General features: G+C 41.6%; 1 protein-coding gene across 2 annotated transcripts in view; it reads left to right on the top strand.

Moving 5' to 3' along the window:
- Positions 1 to 15,813, top strand: part of ALDOB (aldolase, fructose-bisphosphate B) — a 74,297-nt gene that overhangs the window by 40,337 nt on the left and 18,147 nt on the right. The gene's annotated exons all lie outside the window — the stretch shown is intronic.

Below are 15,813 nucleotides of genomic sequence, written 5' to 3'. Positions count from 1 at the left end.
TTTTCTTCTGGTGCCTGATGGGTTCTTTTGTTGCTCACTTTCTATTTGTTCAAGTTGTCGGGACAGTTCTCTGATTTTGGCTCTTTCTTCTTTTTGTATGTGTGCATTTATCGATATAAATTGGCCTCTGAGCACTGCTTTTGCTGTGTCCCAGAGGTTTTGATAGGAAGTATTTTCATTCTCGTTGCTTTCTAAGAATTTCCTTATTCCCTCCTTGATGTCTTCTATAACCCAGTCTTTTTTCAGGAGGGTATTGTTCATTTTCCAAGTATTTGATTTCTTTTCCCTAGTTTTTCTGTTATTGATTTCTAGTTTCATTGCCTTGTGGTCTGAGAAGATGCTTTGTAATATTTCGATGTTTTGGATTCTGCAAAGATTTGTTTTATGACCTAATATGTGGTCTATTCTAGAGAATGTTCCATGTGCACTAGAAAAAAAAGTATATTTTGCAGCGGTTGGGTGGAGAGTTCTGTATAAGTCAATGAGGTCAAGTTGGTTGATTGTTGTAAGTAGGTCTTCCGTGTCTCTATTGAGCTTCTTACTGGATGTCCTGTCCTTCTCCGAAAGTGGTGTGTTGAAGTCTCCTACTATAAATGTGGAGGTGTCTATCTCACTTTTCAATTCTGTTAAAATTTGATTTATGTATCTTGCAGCCCTGTCATTGGGTGCATAAATATTTAATATGGTTATGTCTTCCTGATCAATTGTCCCTTTTATCATTATATAGTGTCCTTCTTTATCCTTTGTGGCGGATTTAAGTCTAAAGTCTATTTTGTCAGAAATTAATATTGCTACTCCTCTTCTTTTTTGCTTCTTGTTTGCTTGATATATTTTTTTTCCATCCTTTGAGTTTTAGTTTGTTTGTGTCTCTAAGCCTAAGGTGTGTCTCTTGTAGGCAGCATATAGATGGATCGTGTTTTTTTTTCCAGTCCGTGACTCTCTGTCTCTTAATTGGTGCATTTAGTCCATTTACATTCAGCGTAATTATAGATAAATATGTTTTTAGTGCTGTCATTTTGATGCCTTTTCATGTGTGTTGTTGGCCATTTCATTTTTCCACATACTTTTTTGTGCTGAGACGTTTTTCTTAGTAGATTGTGAGATCCTCATTTTCATAATGTTTAACTTTATGTTAGTTGAGTCGTTACGTTTTTCTTGGCTTTTTCCTTGAGTTATGGAATTGATATTCCTTTTTGTGGTTACCTTATTATTTACCCCTATTTTTCTAAGTAAAAACCTAACTTGTATCGTTCTATATCGCCTTGTATCACTCTCCATCTGGCAGTTCAATGCCTCCTGTATTTAGTCCCTCTTTTTGATTATTGTGATCGTTTATCTATTGATTTCTATGATTCCCCGTTATGTGTATTATTTTGTTTATTTATTTATTTTTTCGAATTAATCTTAATTTGTTTGTTTTTGTGCTTCCCCTATTTGAGTTGCGTTGATATCAGGACGTTCTGTTTTGTGACCTTGTATTGTGCTGGTACCTGATATTATTGGTCATCAGGCCAAACAATCTCCTTTAGCATTTCTTGCAGTCTTGGTTTAGTTTTTGCAAATTCTCTAAACTTGCGTTTATTTGTAAATATCTTAATTTCTCCTTCATATTTCAGAGAGAGTTTTGCTGGATATATGGTCCTTGGTTGGCAGTTTTTCTCCTTCAGTGCTCTGTATACGTCGTCCCATTCCCTTCTTGCCTGCATGGTTTCTGCTGAGTAGTCTGAACTTATTCTTATTGATTCTCCCTTGAAGGAAGCCTTTCTTTTCTCCCTGGCTGCTTTTAAAATTTTCTGTTTGTCTTTGGTTTTGGCAAGTTTGATGATAATATGTCTTGGTGTTTTTCTTTTTGGATCAATCTTAAATGGGGTTTGATGAGCATCTTGGATAGATATCCTTTCGTCTTTCATGATGTCAGGGAAGTTTTGTGTCAGGAGTTCTTCAACTATTTTCTCTGTGTTTTCTGTCCCCCCTCCCTGTTCTGGGACTCCAATCACTCCCAGGTTATCCTTCTTGATAGAGTCCCACATGATTCTTAGGGTTTCTTCATTTTTTTAAATTCTTTTATCTGATTTTTTTTCAGCTATGTTGGTGTTGATTCCCTGGTCCTCCAGATGTCCCAGTCTGCATTCTAATTGCTCGAGTCTGCTCCTCTGACTTCCTATTGCGTTGTCTAATTCTGTAATTTTATTGTTAATCTTTTGGATTTCTACATGCTGTCTCTCTATGGATTCTTGCAACTTATTAATTTTTCCACTATGTTCTTGAATAATCTTTTTGAGTTCTTCAACAGTTTTATCAGTGTGTTCCTTGGCTTTTTCTGTAGTTAGCCTAATTTCATTTGTGATGTCTTGAAGCATTCTGTAAATTAGTTTTTTATATTCTGTATCTGATAATTCAAGGACTGTATCTTCATTTGGGAAAGATTTTGATTCTTTTGTTTGGGGGGTTGGAGAAGCTGTCATGATCTGTTTCTTTGTGTGGTTTGATATGGACTGCTGTCTCTGAGCCATCACTGGGAAACTAGTTTTTCCAGGTAATCAGCTGGTACGCTGGCTCCTGGTTCTGAAAACGATCGCTGTCTGCCTGTATTTGTTCGTTCTCTGTCTCTAAGTCTGTGTTTGTTGTTCAGAGTTCGTAGATTGTTATGTATGTGATCAATTCACTTGTTTTTCCTAGTCTCTGTTGCAAGAAGGATCCGCGGTAGCGTCCACCTAGTCTGCCATCTTGGCCCCGCCTCAGTAATATGTTTTTGAAAGACTGCTTCTGCCTCATTTTCTCTCTTCTCTGGTAGTCTGATTATATGCAGGTTAGAATTTCTCACTGATTCCCCTATGTCTCTAATGTACTCTTCTATACAGGTAGTCCCTGACTTATGATGGGGTTCCCTTCTGATGTAAGTTGGTTGTCATGTAAGTTGAATGCCTTTTTTTTTTTTAGTTTTCATTATTATTTCATTTTATTATCAGTGTCTTTATAAATGCAGTCTTTATTTGTGTTTGGGGGTTGGAAACATTACTTCCGAGAATAACATCAGCAATTCACACACTGCAACATTGTATACAGTAATATTACCAACTATAAGATGTACCAAAACAAAAAACCAAAGGACGGCTGTAAGTGCAGTTAGCTGTAACTTGAATACATCATAAATCAGGGTAATCCTCTCTCTCCATGCCTTACGCTAGATATGTCCTACAGATTTATCTTCCTGCTTAATTAATTCTCTCTTCAGCTGTTAAAGCCATTCATCAAGTTCTTGATATCAGTTATTTCTTTTTGGTTCTTTTTCAGATTCACTATGTAACTACTAGTACTACCCACTCCCATCAAGTCGTTCCAACTGATAGTGACCCTAAAGGACAGACTAGAACTGCCCCATAGGGTTTCCAAGGAGAGCCTGGTAGATTCGAACTGCCAACCTTTTTGGCCAGGAGCTGTAGCTCTTAACCACTACACCACCAAGGTTTCCAACTACGTAACTACTTGGTTTTAATACCCTGTCAAAGTTTTCAACTTTAGCTTTTATCTCCTTGAATATTGTAAGCATGTTTTTACAGTCTGATAATTTCAGTATCTAGTCTCCCTGAATATCTATTTCTGCTGGTTCTCCTTCATGTTCTCTTGCTTCCTGATTGGTTTACATATCTCTTAAGGTGTGCTAGACACTACACCTGGAAGTTTATTTATAGAAATAATTGGGGATCTAGGGTAATGTTATCTTCCTAGTCTTCTATCAGGCATTTTCTACCAGATGCCTGGCTGATGGTATCCATACTCCCTTAGTCTTTTCCTATTCTTGAGAAGTGCTTTCAATCTTCAATTTGTTTGGGAAGGGTGAATGGAGGTGATTTTTCATTTACAAAATATCCAAGGATCTGTCCTGGCTGTATTTTTTACCTGGTAATATACTTTTCAGTCACACATCTTACTGTGCTTCCAAGGTTAGTCCAACCGACCATGCTTTCACCTAGAATTATGGTTACACATGAACTATATACATTTTTTGTAAGCTGCCTGGAGACATGCAGTTTATATGGTTGCTCTCGAACATCCGTTTGAGATTTCTCAGGAATACAGTGCTCGCACTTGGAAAGTCACCAGGGTTTGATTCCAAGGCCCCCAGACGCTGATGCCCTGCGAGCAGTGGCTCCAGCCGCGGTGGAATTCCAACTCCGCTGACGCTGTGGCCGCCTTCCTGGCCACCGCATCCCCGCGCGCCCCCTCGTGGCTGCACGGCCTGGCTTAGCGCGGGCGTAAAAGAAGGAAAACTAAAAAAAAAAAAACAAAACTGTTGCCATCGAGTCAATTCTGACTCACAGCGACCCTGTGGCACAGAGTAGAACTGCCCCATAGGGTTTGCAAAGAGCGGCTGGCGGATTTGAACGGCCAACCGTTTGGTTAGCTGCTGAACCCTTAACCACTGCATCACCAGGACTCCGCAGGGTTCAGCAATGGGTCAGCGTGCTTCCTACGGGATGTCTCGGCTCTGCGCGCCTCGCTCCTCCTTTGCCCTGCGCGCCCGCGACTCTGCCAGGCCCAGCGGCAGCCCTTCTCCCCGCGAGGGCGCGTCCCCGCCCCGCACCCCCCAGCCTCGCCGGGCACAGTCCCTGGCCCCGGCCCTCACTGAGTCCCACCCTTAACCCGGCGCCTCCCGCACCTCCTGCAGCTGCCCCGCACGGCTCTCTCACCAGCCCAAGCGTCGGCCTCAACGTCCCTTCTTGATTTTTTGTTAGTTGTGAATTAGGATAATTTTCTAAAAAAGCGAATATCTCAACATATACATATATATATATCAGAAGCCCTGGTGGCCTTTCTATAATAAAATAACTTTTCTAACAGCACCAATACATTAATATAATGGAAAAAATGCCCCACTTACAACAGCAACAAAAACTTCAAAGTTCCTAGACTAAACTTAACAAGAACTACACAGGGCCTGTTGTCAAAAGAACTACAGAAATTCAGTGAGTTACAAAAGTTAAGAAGTGAATAGAGTGGCATATTATTTTTCTTGATGGTGAATTTCAATAACACTAAGGTATCAATTATTTTCTCATCAGTTTTTCTATTTTTGGTATAATTCCAATCAAAATGCCAAATTGGAAATTTAAACCATTCTGAAGTTCATTTGGCAAATTAAAAGGCAAGAAGAACCAAGAAACATTTGAAGGCTTTGGGGGATACATTCTCTCAGGTGTTTAAATATACCATAAAGCTATAGTAATTAAAATAATGTAAGAGTAGTACAAGAATAAACAAAAATGCATTGTTGGAAAAAATAGAAAGCGTAATATATTTGTGTGTGTGTGCCATTCATGCACTTACAGGTATGTTCTAATCACATATATTATGGATAGTGTTTCAAAAGAATACTGAATTATTTTAAAACCAGTACTGAGACAGTCTACCAGTACTCTGTCATCATGGCTGTCCAAGATCTTTAGAACACCCTCTTGGCATTTCGATCATTTCCTACATTGAAAGCTGTGCCTTCCCAAGAGAACTCACCAAAAAGGCATATGACTTAGGTTTCACAGTCTCCCAGCTCTCATCCCATAATTTGATGTGGAAGGGAGCCACGTGAGAGGGCGCATTGTGGGAGACTGAACTTCTCGCAAGCAGGATGTCAAACTTGTTTGTGCCATTTATAGAGTTGCTGTCAGAGTTGTTGATGTCGCCTTCCAGTCGGTTCCAACTCATAGCAACCCTATGTACAACAGAATGAAGCACTGCCCAGTCCTGCGCCACCCTTACAACCATTGCTACGTTTGAGCCCATTGTTATAGCCACTGTGTCTACCCATCTTGTCGAAGGTCTTCCTCTTTTTTAATGACTCTTTACCTTACCAAGCATGATGTCCTTCTCCAGGGACTGGTACCTTCTGATAACATGTCCAAAATATATGAGACAAAGTCTTGCCATCCTCACTTCCAAGGAGCACTCTGGCAGTACTTCTTCCGAGACAGACTTGTTTGTTTTTAGTGTCCTACTGATACCTTAATTTTTTTTTTTTTTTCTTGAACCCTCCTGTGGTGTGGTCAGTATTTTTTCTGGATGTTCTGACCATGCCTGTCTTCCATCTTGTTCCTGACTATGTAACCTACAAGCTCAGTTCTTTGGCCCTCGCAGAAAGCCTGCAAGTTGCCAAATATCCTTTAATAAATCCCTTTCTGCTTAAACCAGAGTGGATTCTATTATTTGCAGTTGAGAACCTTGACTTACACAATTTACTATTTGTGGGCAAAAAAAAAAATTAATAAATAAAATAAATAAATCTTGTCTCAAAACATTAACAAAGATAAAATACATTTGGATTGATGAGTAAAATGTTAAAAACAAAAATAAAAAACAAACACACAAAAACACCAAAAACAAAAAGCCATAGGATAAACATTAGGAAAACCAAAAATCAAATCCATTGCCATCAAGTCGATTCCAACTCATTGCGACCCTTCAGGACAGAGTAGAACTACCCCATGGAGTTTCCAAGGAGCAGCTGGTGGATTCGAGCTGTTGACCTTTTGGTTAACAGTTGAGCTCTTAACCACTAAAAAAACCTAGCCACACTAATTACAATTAACTAACTGCAATGGCCCACTACTTGCTATGGGAAGATCAAAAATGCGTCTCGAAATGAATTAGCGGGCAATGAGAAATGAAAAACCTGGCCAGTTAAACAACCTCACAACATTATAAGGTAAAATTAAACTGATTGCTCAGGAGGACAACTATTCTTAGTTCTCAGATCAGACAGGAATTTGTGTCTGAGCACTTCATAATGAGCATGCTGTGTGATGGGACCCTCTGGACAAGGGCCTGAGAGTGAGTTGCAGAGAACAGTGTCTGACAACGGTGCTCAGCCAAGTCACACGGTATCACACCAAAAGCATACGCACTAGTCACTGAAATTGATTCCAGCAGGAAAGGTGTATGCACGACTGTTTAATGTGCCCATTCTCTGCTCCTTTGGCTTCATCCAAGCAGATGGACTGCATGTTCTTCAAGCAATCCTCTGTCAAGATTCCTTTCCGGTAATCTTTTGTTAAATATTTTGTGGACCTGAATTCAACTTGCTACTCTTTGGTGGTGAACTAAAGATCTACATGTATAAACAAACAATCAGAAGTCAAGAGAGACCCTTTTCAAAAATTGTTTTGCTTCATTTCAGCACGCAGACAAAGGGTGTCTGTAGCCCACACAGCACCGCCAAGGAGCTCTAGGCTCCTGACTTGGCCCGGATACAATCTCATTGATACATGCCCGATTTATTCCTGGTGGCACTGGCGGTTTAGTGGTAGAATTCTCACCTTCCACGAGGGAGAAGAGAGAGAATGGGGCTTGATCCTCAGCAAATGCAGCTTATGCACAGCTACCACCATTTGACATTGGAGGCTTGTGTGTTGCTATGATGTTAAACAGGTTTCAATGGAGCTTCCAGACTGAGAGAGACTAGTAAGAAAGGGCTGGCAAAATGAAAACTGTACAAACCACAACAGTTTGACCCACAATGCCTCAGGCTTGGGCAGCATTTCTTCTGTTATACATGAGGTCACCATGAGTCAGGACTAACCTGATGGCAGCTAACAACAACGTTCCTGGTCTTAACAAGCAAATGTGTTAGAAGGCAACAAACTGAGGTCACTTCCTGTGTGGGTTTGTTATTTACAATTCGGTTTAAAGGAGATGGATGTCTATGACAATAATTTAAGGTTCAGAATTGTCCATACCACCTCTAGCCTTTCTTCCTGGCAATGATTAGCTAATACAACCATTGTCTGTTCTGGTCATGTCAAGCTCAAGAAAGTGAAATTACATCATCTGGGTATACAGGATGCTTGTCCTTTGTTAATTCTTTTCTGTTTCTGTCCCACCCCCACAGTCACAAAGCAAAGGGGCAAGGAGAAAACGGGCCCATGACTGGACTGCTCCTCATCACACCTCAGACGTCCACTTCCGGCCTCCATTACACACACACGCACACACACACACACACACCTGCAGCTTCTATATCACAGCAGGAAACACTCTCTGCATTCTTAATTCTGTTCATATCTTCCTCATTTCTGATTCTTCTCAGCTAGTCTCAGAGAGAAAGAGACTACCTTTCCCAGGAACCTACTTATAATACTCCTCCTTGCCCCCTCTTGCAGCCCTCGCCCCACAACCTTAGAATATACTTAAAAGAAATAAAAATTGTGGCATAATGTCAAAAGTGCCTTCTAAGGAAGGTGGAACATGTTAAAGGAAGTCTTAGAGTTTCCGTTTCTAGTTATTAGCAAAGTAGATGGCCCTGGTGCAACAACCAGTAAATCGATTGGTTTGGAGATAGTGGTTTAGAGGTGAGTTGGGGAGTACTGCCTGTCAGGGTGAAAACAAGTCAGACTTTTAAGGACAATCTGTGAGGGAAGAGGTAAGGAGGAGAGATGTGAGGGGAGGGAGGGAAGCAGAGCCTGAGACAGTGAAGATGGACCACTCCAGCTGGTGTGTTCAAAGGACTTTTAGGGTTAGGGATGGTAAACGCTCAGTTTTAATTGTCTATTGCCATCATGTATTTCCCCTTCTTCTCTGCAAACCTCCAGTTATGTCCACAAAAAGGCTTCGTGAAAATGTAATTCTTTGTTCATAAGTTTTTGCATTTTTATGGAAACCAAACTAAGGGGTCCAGTTTCACATCTAGGTCACCATGGATGGACAGGGCCAGTACGCTGGGGCTAGGGTAGTGATCTATGAACTTGACTGAAACGATTCAGTGAAATGAGAAGCTCTGAGATGAAAGTGACCTTGGTAACATAAGCCCCCTGGGAATTTCTCCCAAATTGGGGGAAGGCATTGGACCTTCTGTAGGTTATGAAACGAAGGTTTGAGCCAACCTTACCTGGATCTAAAGAGACCCAAGGAGAGCTGAGCTGAGATCTGAGTTACACAGACCTATTGGGCAGCTTCCCACATAGGTCCAGGAGGGGTTTTCTGCAGGTATGAGAGACAGAGACGAGCCCAGAAACAATCCCTCTGGGGGTTGGGGGAGGGAAGAGGGCACCAGGACGACGACTGGCAAATTTACCTTACAAAGCAACAACGCTAGCAAGGTAAAAAAAATAGCTGCCTGTTTTCTCTGATCATCGCATCCCAGCATGCAATTATTTTTAAATAAGTGACAGGTTTTTTTATTCTTTCCTCTTTTAAAGTAACAGCTTTTTTATTTCTCCCTGGGATCCAATGGACTCTGTTCTCACTTGGCAAATGGCCCAAAGAAAGTCACCAAAAGGAGCGGCGGGGAGGGCAGCCCTGCCCTAGGACTGGGCAGTAACCCGATTAAAAGAGGGTGAATTCCATCCCTCCACCACCTCCAGGGGAGCCAGGGCATCTGCTGCCTGGTCACGATCCTCCTGCGTGCAGCCTCCTGCTGGGGGCCAGAGATTGGATGCTCCCCTCCCTGGGCTCCCTGCCACAGAGATAACTAGCTCCAACCTCTTATTTACACCTCCATCTGGCAGCCCAGTGAGGGGCTGGGCATACCCAGGGTCAGCTGTGCCACAGGGAGCAAGCACGCTCTGGGGCAGGCCAGCTGTGCGTCCCAGATGGTGTGGTACAGGGGTGCTAATGAAGCCAGCTCATCTGTCGACCAGGCAGGTTGGCCCTTCCTGCCACTCAATCTGCTCCTGACTCTCGTAGTGTGGGTGCATGGCCTTATCTCTTTATTCATTTCTCAACCTTCATTCCCCTGTACACTTTCCACAAATACTATTGTCATTTTCTTTATTCTATTCAAACCTGTTTCTAGCTCTCCCATCTCTTTCTGTGGATAAGTCAAATTCTTCTGGTCATTATAATAGGAAAAGTCTTTTTTTATTTACAGCTCCTGCTCCCTTCTAAGGCGGAGGGTATCTCTTCTTGGGGTAGGTATGATCTCAGGGCTTAACTTCTCTGCTTATTAAATGGAGAAAGCATTTGAGGGTTGGGGTGGGATAGGAGGATTCAGGGTGAAGGACACAGAACATAGTGAAGTTGGAACAAAGGTCACCCCTGGTGACAGAGAGGAAGGCGGGGAATTTGAAGACTATGGAGAGGAGAAAGAAATGATGACAACGATGATAATAAAATACCTGCTCTTTATATAGTATTTACTTTTTGCAAGGTATTAGGTTTAACCGTTTTGTTCATTATCCAATCCAATCCTCCACCAATGTTGTCAGGTATGTTTTATTATTATGCTTTTGCTGCTGAGGAAACAAAGGCCCAAAAAGTTCAGAGAACTTTCTCAAAGTCACACAACTAGAAAGCTCAGAGTTGAAATTTGAAGCGACTTCTACCTGACTTCAAAGTCCAAATTTTTAAAAATTTATTTTGTTGTTGTTGTTGAGAATATACACAGCAAAACATACCAATTCAACAGTTTCTACAGGTACCATTTAGTGACACTGATTACATTCTTTGAGTTGTACAACCATTCTCACCCTTCTTTTCTTAGTTGTTCCTCCCCTATTAACATAAAACCATTGCCTCCTAAGGTTCCTATTTAATCTTTCCAGTTGCTATATAGATCTTAAAAGAGCATAATGCTTAAGGCAGATATTTTTTACTAGTTAAGCTAAACTCTTTGCTTTTAAGAAGCAAAGTCCAAACTCTTAATGACTAAATTATGTTGATTCTCTAAGAAAGTTTATGGTTGAATCTTCAGAAGGGCAGAAAGTTGAGTCTGTTGGCCACTGGATTAATTACCTGGAGCCTGAGTGACTCCACCCTTCATTCTGAGGAGAGTAGGTAACTCTGAGGTGGCCACTAGACAATTGACAGGTCCTCCTTTCTCACAGCTTGCTGGCTGCCTCTTTTTGTCAGTCTGGGCCTTCTACCTAGCCTTCCAGGAAAATTTAATGCTGGATCTGGTCAGTCCGGCATTCTTCATTTCTAAAGAGTGCTGTGGTGGGATGATGTAAACGCAAAGTGTAAAAGAATAAGAGAATTTCTCCCATACAATAACATCAACATAAACAATAGCATAAGAAACTTAAATTAGACATGAAATATTTCCTTTTAAGAAGGATTGTTGGGATGGTTTATATATTGGCTGTCACCTAGGCATCTTCGAAATGCTAGGCGTGAAGAATGCCAGGCTGACCAGATCAAGAACAAAGGAATTTATGTCAAAAACATGCAATTACGGGGGAAAAGACCATAGACTATCATACCTGAAAGGGATCCCTTCTTCATTGTATAGATGAGGCATTCAAGACCCAAGGCTGGTTTTAGAGTCACAGACCTATTTCAGTCCTTGTCCTGCCACTTACTAATAGCATGACACTGGGAATGCTACTGGATCTCTCTCATCTCCAAAACAATACCTACCCTGCTGATAAAGTGGGCATTACATGGGGGCTGTTCTGTGTGAAGTACCCAGAAAAGTGCCTGGTAAGAAGCAGGTTCTCAACAAGTAGTAATGTGCTGTCTTGTGCAAGGTCACCCAGCCATTAAGGGCAGAGCTGGGCCAGAATCTCATTTTCTGATTCTCAAACTACTGTGTGTGTGTGTGTGTGTCTGTGTCTGTGTGCTTGTGTGCGTGTGCACACACACCACAAAAGTGGTGTAATATCTGCTGTCATGAAGCGACATAGTTTATAACTCCTTGTAATTGTATAGGGCTTTAGAGTTTTCAAAGCACTCTGATTTAGATGGTATCATTTGATCATGGCTGCAACATGGCACGGTTAGGCAGAAGCGGTATTACCAGGTCCACTTAGGGAACGGGGGCTCAGAGAAGGTGACTTCCTTCAGGCTCTGGCTAGTCTGGGGCAGCAGTCAACCCACCACCCACACCTCCTGTCTGCTCATCTCAGGCTCTTTCTACCAGCACTCAATGCCTTTCCACCTAACCAAACCCATTGCCTTCAAGTCGATTCCAACTCATAGCAACCCTATAAGACAGAGTAGAACTGCCCCATAGGATTTCCAAGGAGTGGCTGGTGGATTCAAACTGCCAACCTTTTGGTTAGCTGCCATAGCTCCTAACCACTGTGCCAAAGGCCAAGCAATTTCGTCAAAGAGAGGAGGGGACGTGAAAAAGATATTAGTCTGGGGGCCATAAATGACATAAATAAATGACAACCCTGATTAGATAGTGAGGAAAAAATTGGACTTTGACAACGTTGAGCAAAAGGTACAGAGAGAAAACACTGACAAGGCAGCAAACAACCCAATACGAGGGAATATGGGAAAATGAGGATTGACGTCCTTGTAGGCCACAGTGTACCCTTTCCTATCAGGTAAATTCTGGTCAATCAGAAATTCTGAAATACTGCAACCCATTCTTTTCAATGCTGCAGCACCCTAACTGCTCACAAACATTTCCTGATACAAGAAAAACCTCAAGTTCTTCACCAAATTTCCAGTTTCATTTTTGCTCTCTAGACTCAAAGGGAGTTAGTATTTCTAAGACCTAGAATTTAGATATTCTTAAATGTACTTACCTTGGATACTTAAATATAAACTATATTCTTCCTAGAATATACAAGAGTTCAGATTTATTAGCAATGAAGTGTATAAAAATCGCCATGAGGAGACTGAAGGTGGTTGTCGAATAAATGAATCAATAATTATATGATTCAATAATGCCCACATCTACTACCCCAAATGGCTATTGTTCCTGGGCTTTATTCTGGTGTTTTAGAACTGTTCATACCTTCAGATTCTAGGCTTTAAAAAACCTAACACATCTCTCTCACATAGTGGCATTTAATACCCCTACTCTGTGAAAAACCCTTAAATAGGTGAATTGTATGGTATGTGATTACATCTCAATAAAGCTGTTACTAAGAAAGGCCACTATTCCTTTCATTGTTTCTGGTCTGGATTCCTGTGAAACTCCAAAGGAACAGCAGTAGAAGGGCTCTTAGAACCTAGTGTGATTTTAGAGGAATGTAATGGTCATATCCTATCTATTAATAATTTCAAGGTTCCAGGAATAAGAATTATCAGACACTTACTTCAGGCTTTTATGAGATCGACAATAATGCATTCATAGAATTATTGATTCATTTATTCAACAAAAATTGGTTGAATGCCTCTTGAGTACCAGGCATGGTACTGGGTGCTAATGAGACAGCGGTGAGGCACCACTGCTTACGCCCTCGTAAGTCTTTTAAGTCCAATGGACTGAATCATGGGATAGGATGGCACATGATTTGGCCATGTAAAAATCTGGAATATTTAGACTTTTCTTTCATGATCCTTCACAAATTGTCCAGGAATGTTGTGACAACAATAACAACAATAGCCAAAAAGAAAGCATCTACATACTTCTTATTTGAATTGTTCCTGACCTCAACTCTCTCCTCTCACCTCTTAGATTGTAAATTTCTTGAGAACAAACCAGTCATTCATTTTGTATTCTCTACAAAATCGTTGCCTCCATAGCTAACAAAACGCCTTGCACACAGAAGCTCAATATTTTGTGAACTTTGTTGAAACAACACTAGCCCTAGCTCTATGACCAAAATAATGACAGCTGATTTCAGGGTCCTGAAACTATCTTCACCTCCAAAGCAGATTGCAACGTCATAAGGTAGTATCTGTACCACAGATTGGAAAATATATCTTTAAAATACCATATCTACCCAATCACAATTCTCTGATTCCCTTGTTTAAATATGGCCCCTTTTTATCAAAGTTCTTTACTAATCCTACAGTGAACATAATTCTAAGATACACAAGATTTACTTGTATGTTCACATGTGCCACTGTGGACTCACACCTGATGCTGTACATGAGTGTATATATGTATAACTCCATGGCCTGTTGTTGACTTATATAGATACCCCATTCAAAAAAGAAGTATCTAGAGTGGGACAGGGGATGGAGAACAACCAAGGTAGTTGTTGGAGATAATTAACAATCACAAATGATACCATCTTGCCTATTAGAAGAGTCTGCAGTTGAAGGTCTCTAAATCAGAACTGGTGTCCCTGGGTGGCACAGATAGTTACATGTTTGGCTGCTAATTGAAAGGTTGGCCATTTGAGTCTAGCCAGAGGCACCTCAGATGAAGGTCTGGCAATCTACTTGTGAAAAATCAGCCACCGAAAAACCTGTGGAGCTTGGTTCTACTCTGACACACATGAGGTCACCATGAGTCACAGTTGACGGCAACTGGTTTGGTTTTCTTTTTTAAATCAGAATTATGCATTCAGATTCAGTGAATTAATGAAACCCTACTATGTGCTAAGCCCTGGTCATAGGTTGTCTCATTCACACTTTACAATCAGTTTTTGGTGGAGATATTACTAGCCCATTTTACTGATGCTGAAACTGAGGACCAAAGAGGTTGGAGCATTCCACAATGTTTCACAACCTTCAAGCCCCATGTCTTTCCATGAGATCATGGTAACTCCATTTTGAACATTTTACTGAACTAGGAAATTAAAAAAACAAAACAAAAAAACAGACCCTGCAAGCACTCTCTGCTGGTCAGGAGTTGCTAGTTCTCTAAGGTTTAGTAAGCCTTGGCCCTGCTTTCCTGAACTTTGAGTTTCAGTTGCACGTCAAGCCCCAGAGGTGGGCGAATGCTGATGCCATGGGAGCAGCAGTAGGTGGCTGCGCTAGGGGTGGGTGCACTCACACTACTCTGACATGCCCGGCGAGGCTAGTGTTCACGTGAAACGAGGCATGGCAAGACCAGAGGTACCTGGATCTGCTGACGCAATCATTCTTCCTGATTAATGCAGGGTTTAACGTCCAAGGTTATGAATTGCTGGGACTGGGAGAGTGGAGGAATAGTCTGTGAAGTTTGTGGTCACCAAAATGCAGGCAGCTCTGCTTTTGACCACTGACTCGGAGCCAGACAGACTCCTGTGACTCTAGGCAAGTTATTTGCCTTCTCCGAACCAGGGTTTCCTTATCCAGAAAACGGGGGTACCAAACCTTCCCTCAGGTGCTGGACCAGAGATCATGTATGAAAAGAACCAGGTACATTGACCTAAAAAAGGATTATGATTGCTACTGTTGTTATTACGAGAATAATTAGTACTAGGAGTATGGGTAATATTACCTCTGCCACATGCCCCTCCATCAGGTGGAATGTCAGAGTACTGACCAGCCCCACCCTGACTTCCAACAACTGTCACTCCCCCACTCGGCATTCTTTCACTACCACCCACCTCTTCTTCCTCCATTCTCCTCTAGCAAAAATCAAACCTGATGAAACCTTCATGTGGCCCCAGATCAGGTCACTTTGGTCTAGTGAATCCAGAACCAGGTACTTGAATGAGCACCAGGTGGAGATGAGGAAAGCAGAAAGTGTGACAGCGGGGGGTAAGTGGAGCCAATGGAGCTGGAGGGACCCATACCTGATCTAGCCCCTTTATCGTCCTCAGGTCACACCCCGGCCTAAACTTCCCAAACCAAATGAGTTTCAGTGTTGTGTTTCAAACACTTCACTTTCCCTCAATAATCACATTCAATGTCTAACATTTTCTACTCTTAGAAACTGTCTGATCCTAAACTCCATTTAGACAACCTAGTTCTCTGTTCCCTTTGTTTCACTGACGCTTTTTCACCCACAGATTCTAGTGTTAATACCCCGCACATCAAGACACTTGTTATTTTCCATTTTATGAATTATTGCAAAGGAACATCCTCCCGAGGATTTATACTTTTCTGTATTCATGCTCATTCCATTACTTTTAGATTTCTCCATAACCGGCATTATTTGTCTCAGGAAGCATACAGTATTTTTATTTACCCTCTCTTAGATTAGATTTTGGTTTAACACTCCCCCAAAATCTTCAGAATGAGCCCATACCCAGACAGTGTCACAGCTGG

Source organism: Elephas maximus, chromosome 9, assembly GCF_024166365.1.
Source record: "Elephas maximus indicus isolate mEleMax1 chromosome 9, mEleMax1 primary haplotype, whole genome shotgun sequence".
NCBI classification, from domain to species: domain Eukaryota; kingdom Metazoa; phylum Chordata; class Mammalia; order Proboscidea; family Elephantidae; genus Elephas; species Elephas maximus.
This window is presented reverse-complemented; position numbering and strand designations above follow the sequence as displayed.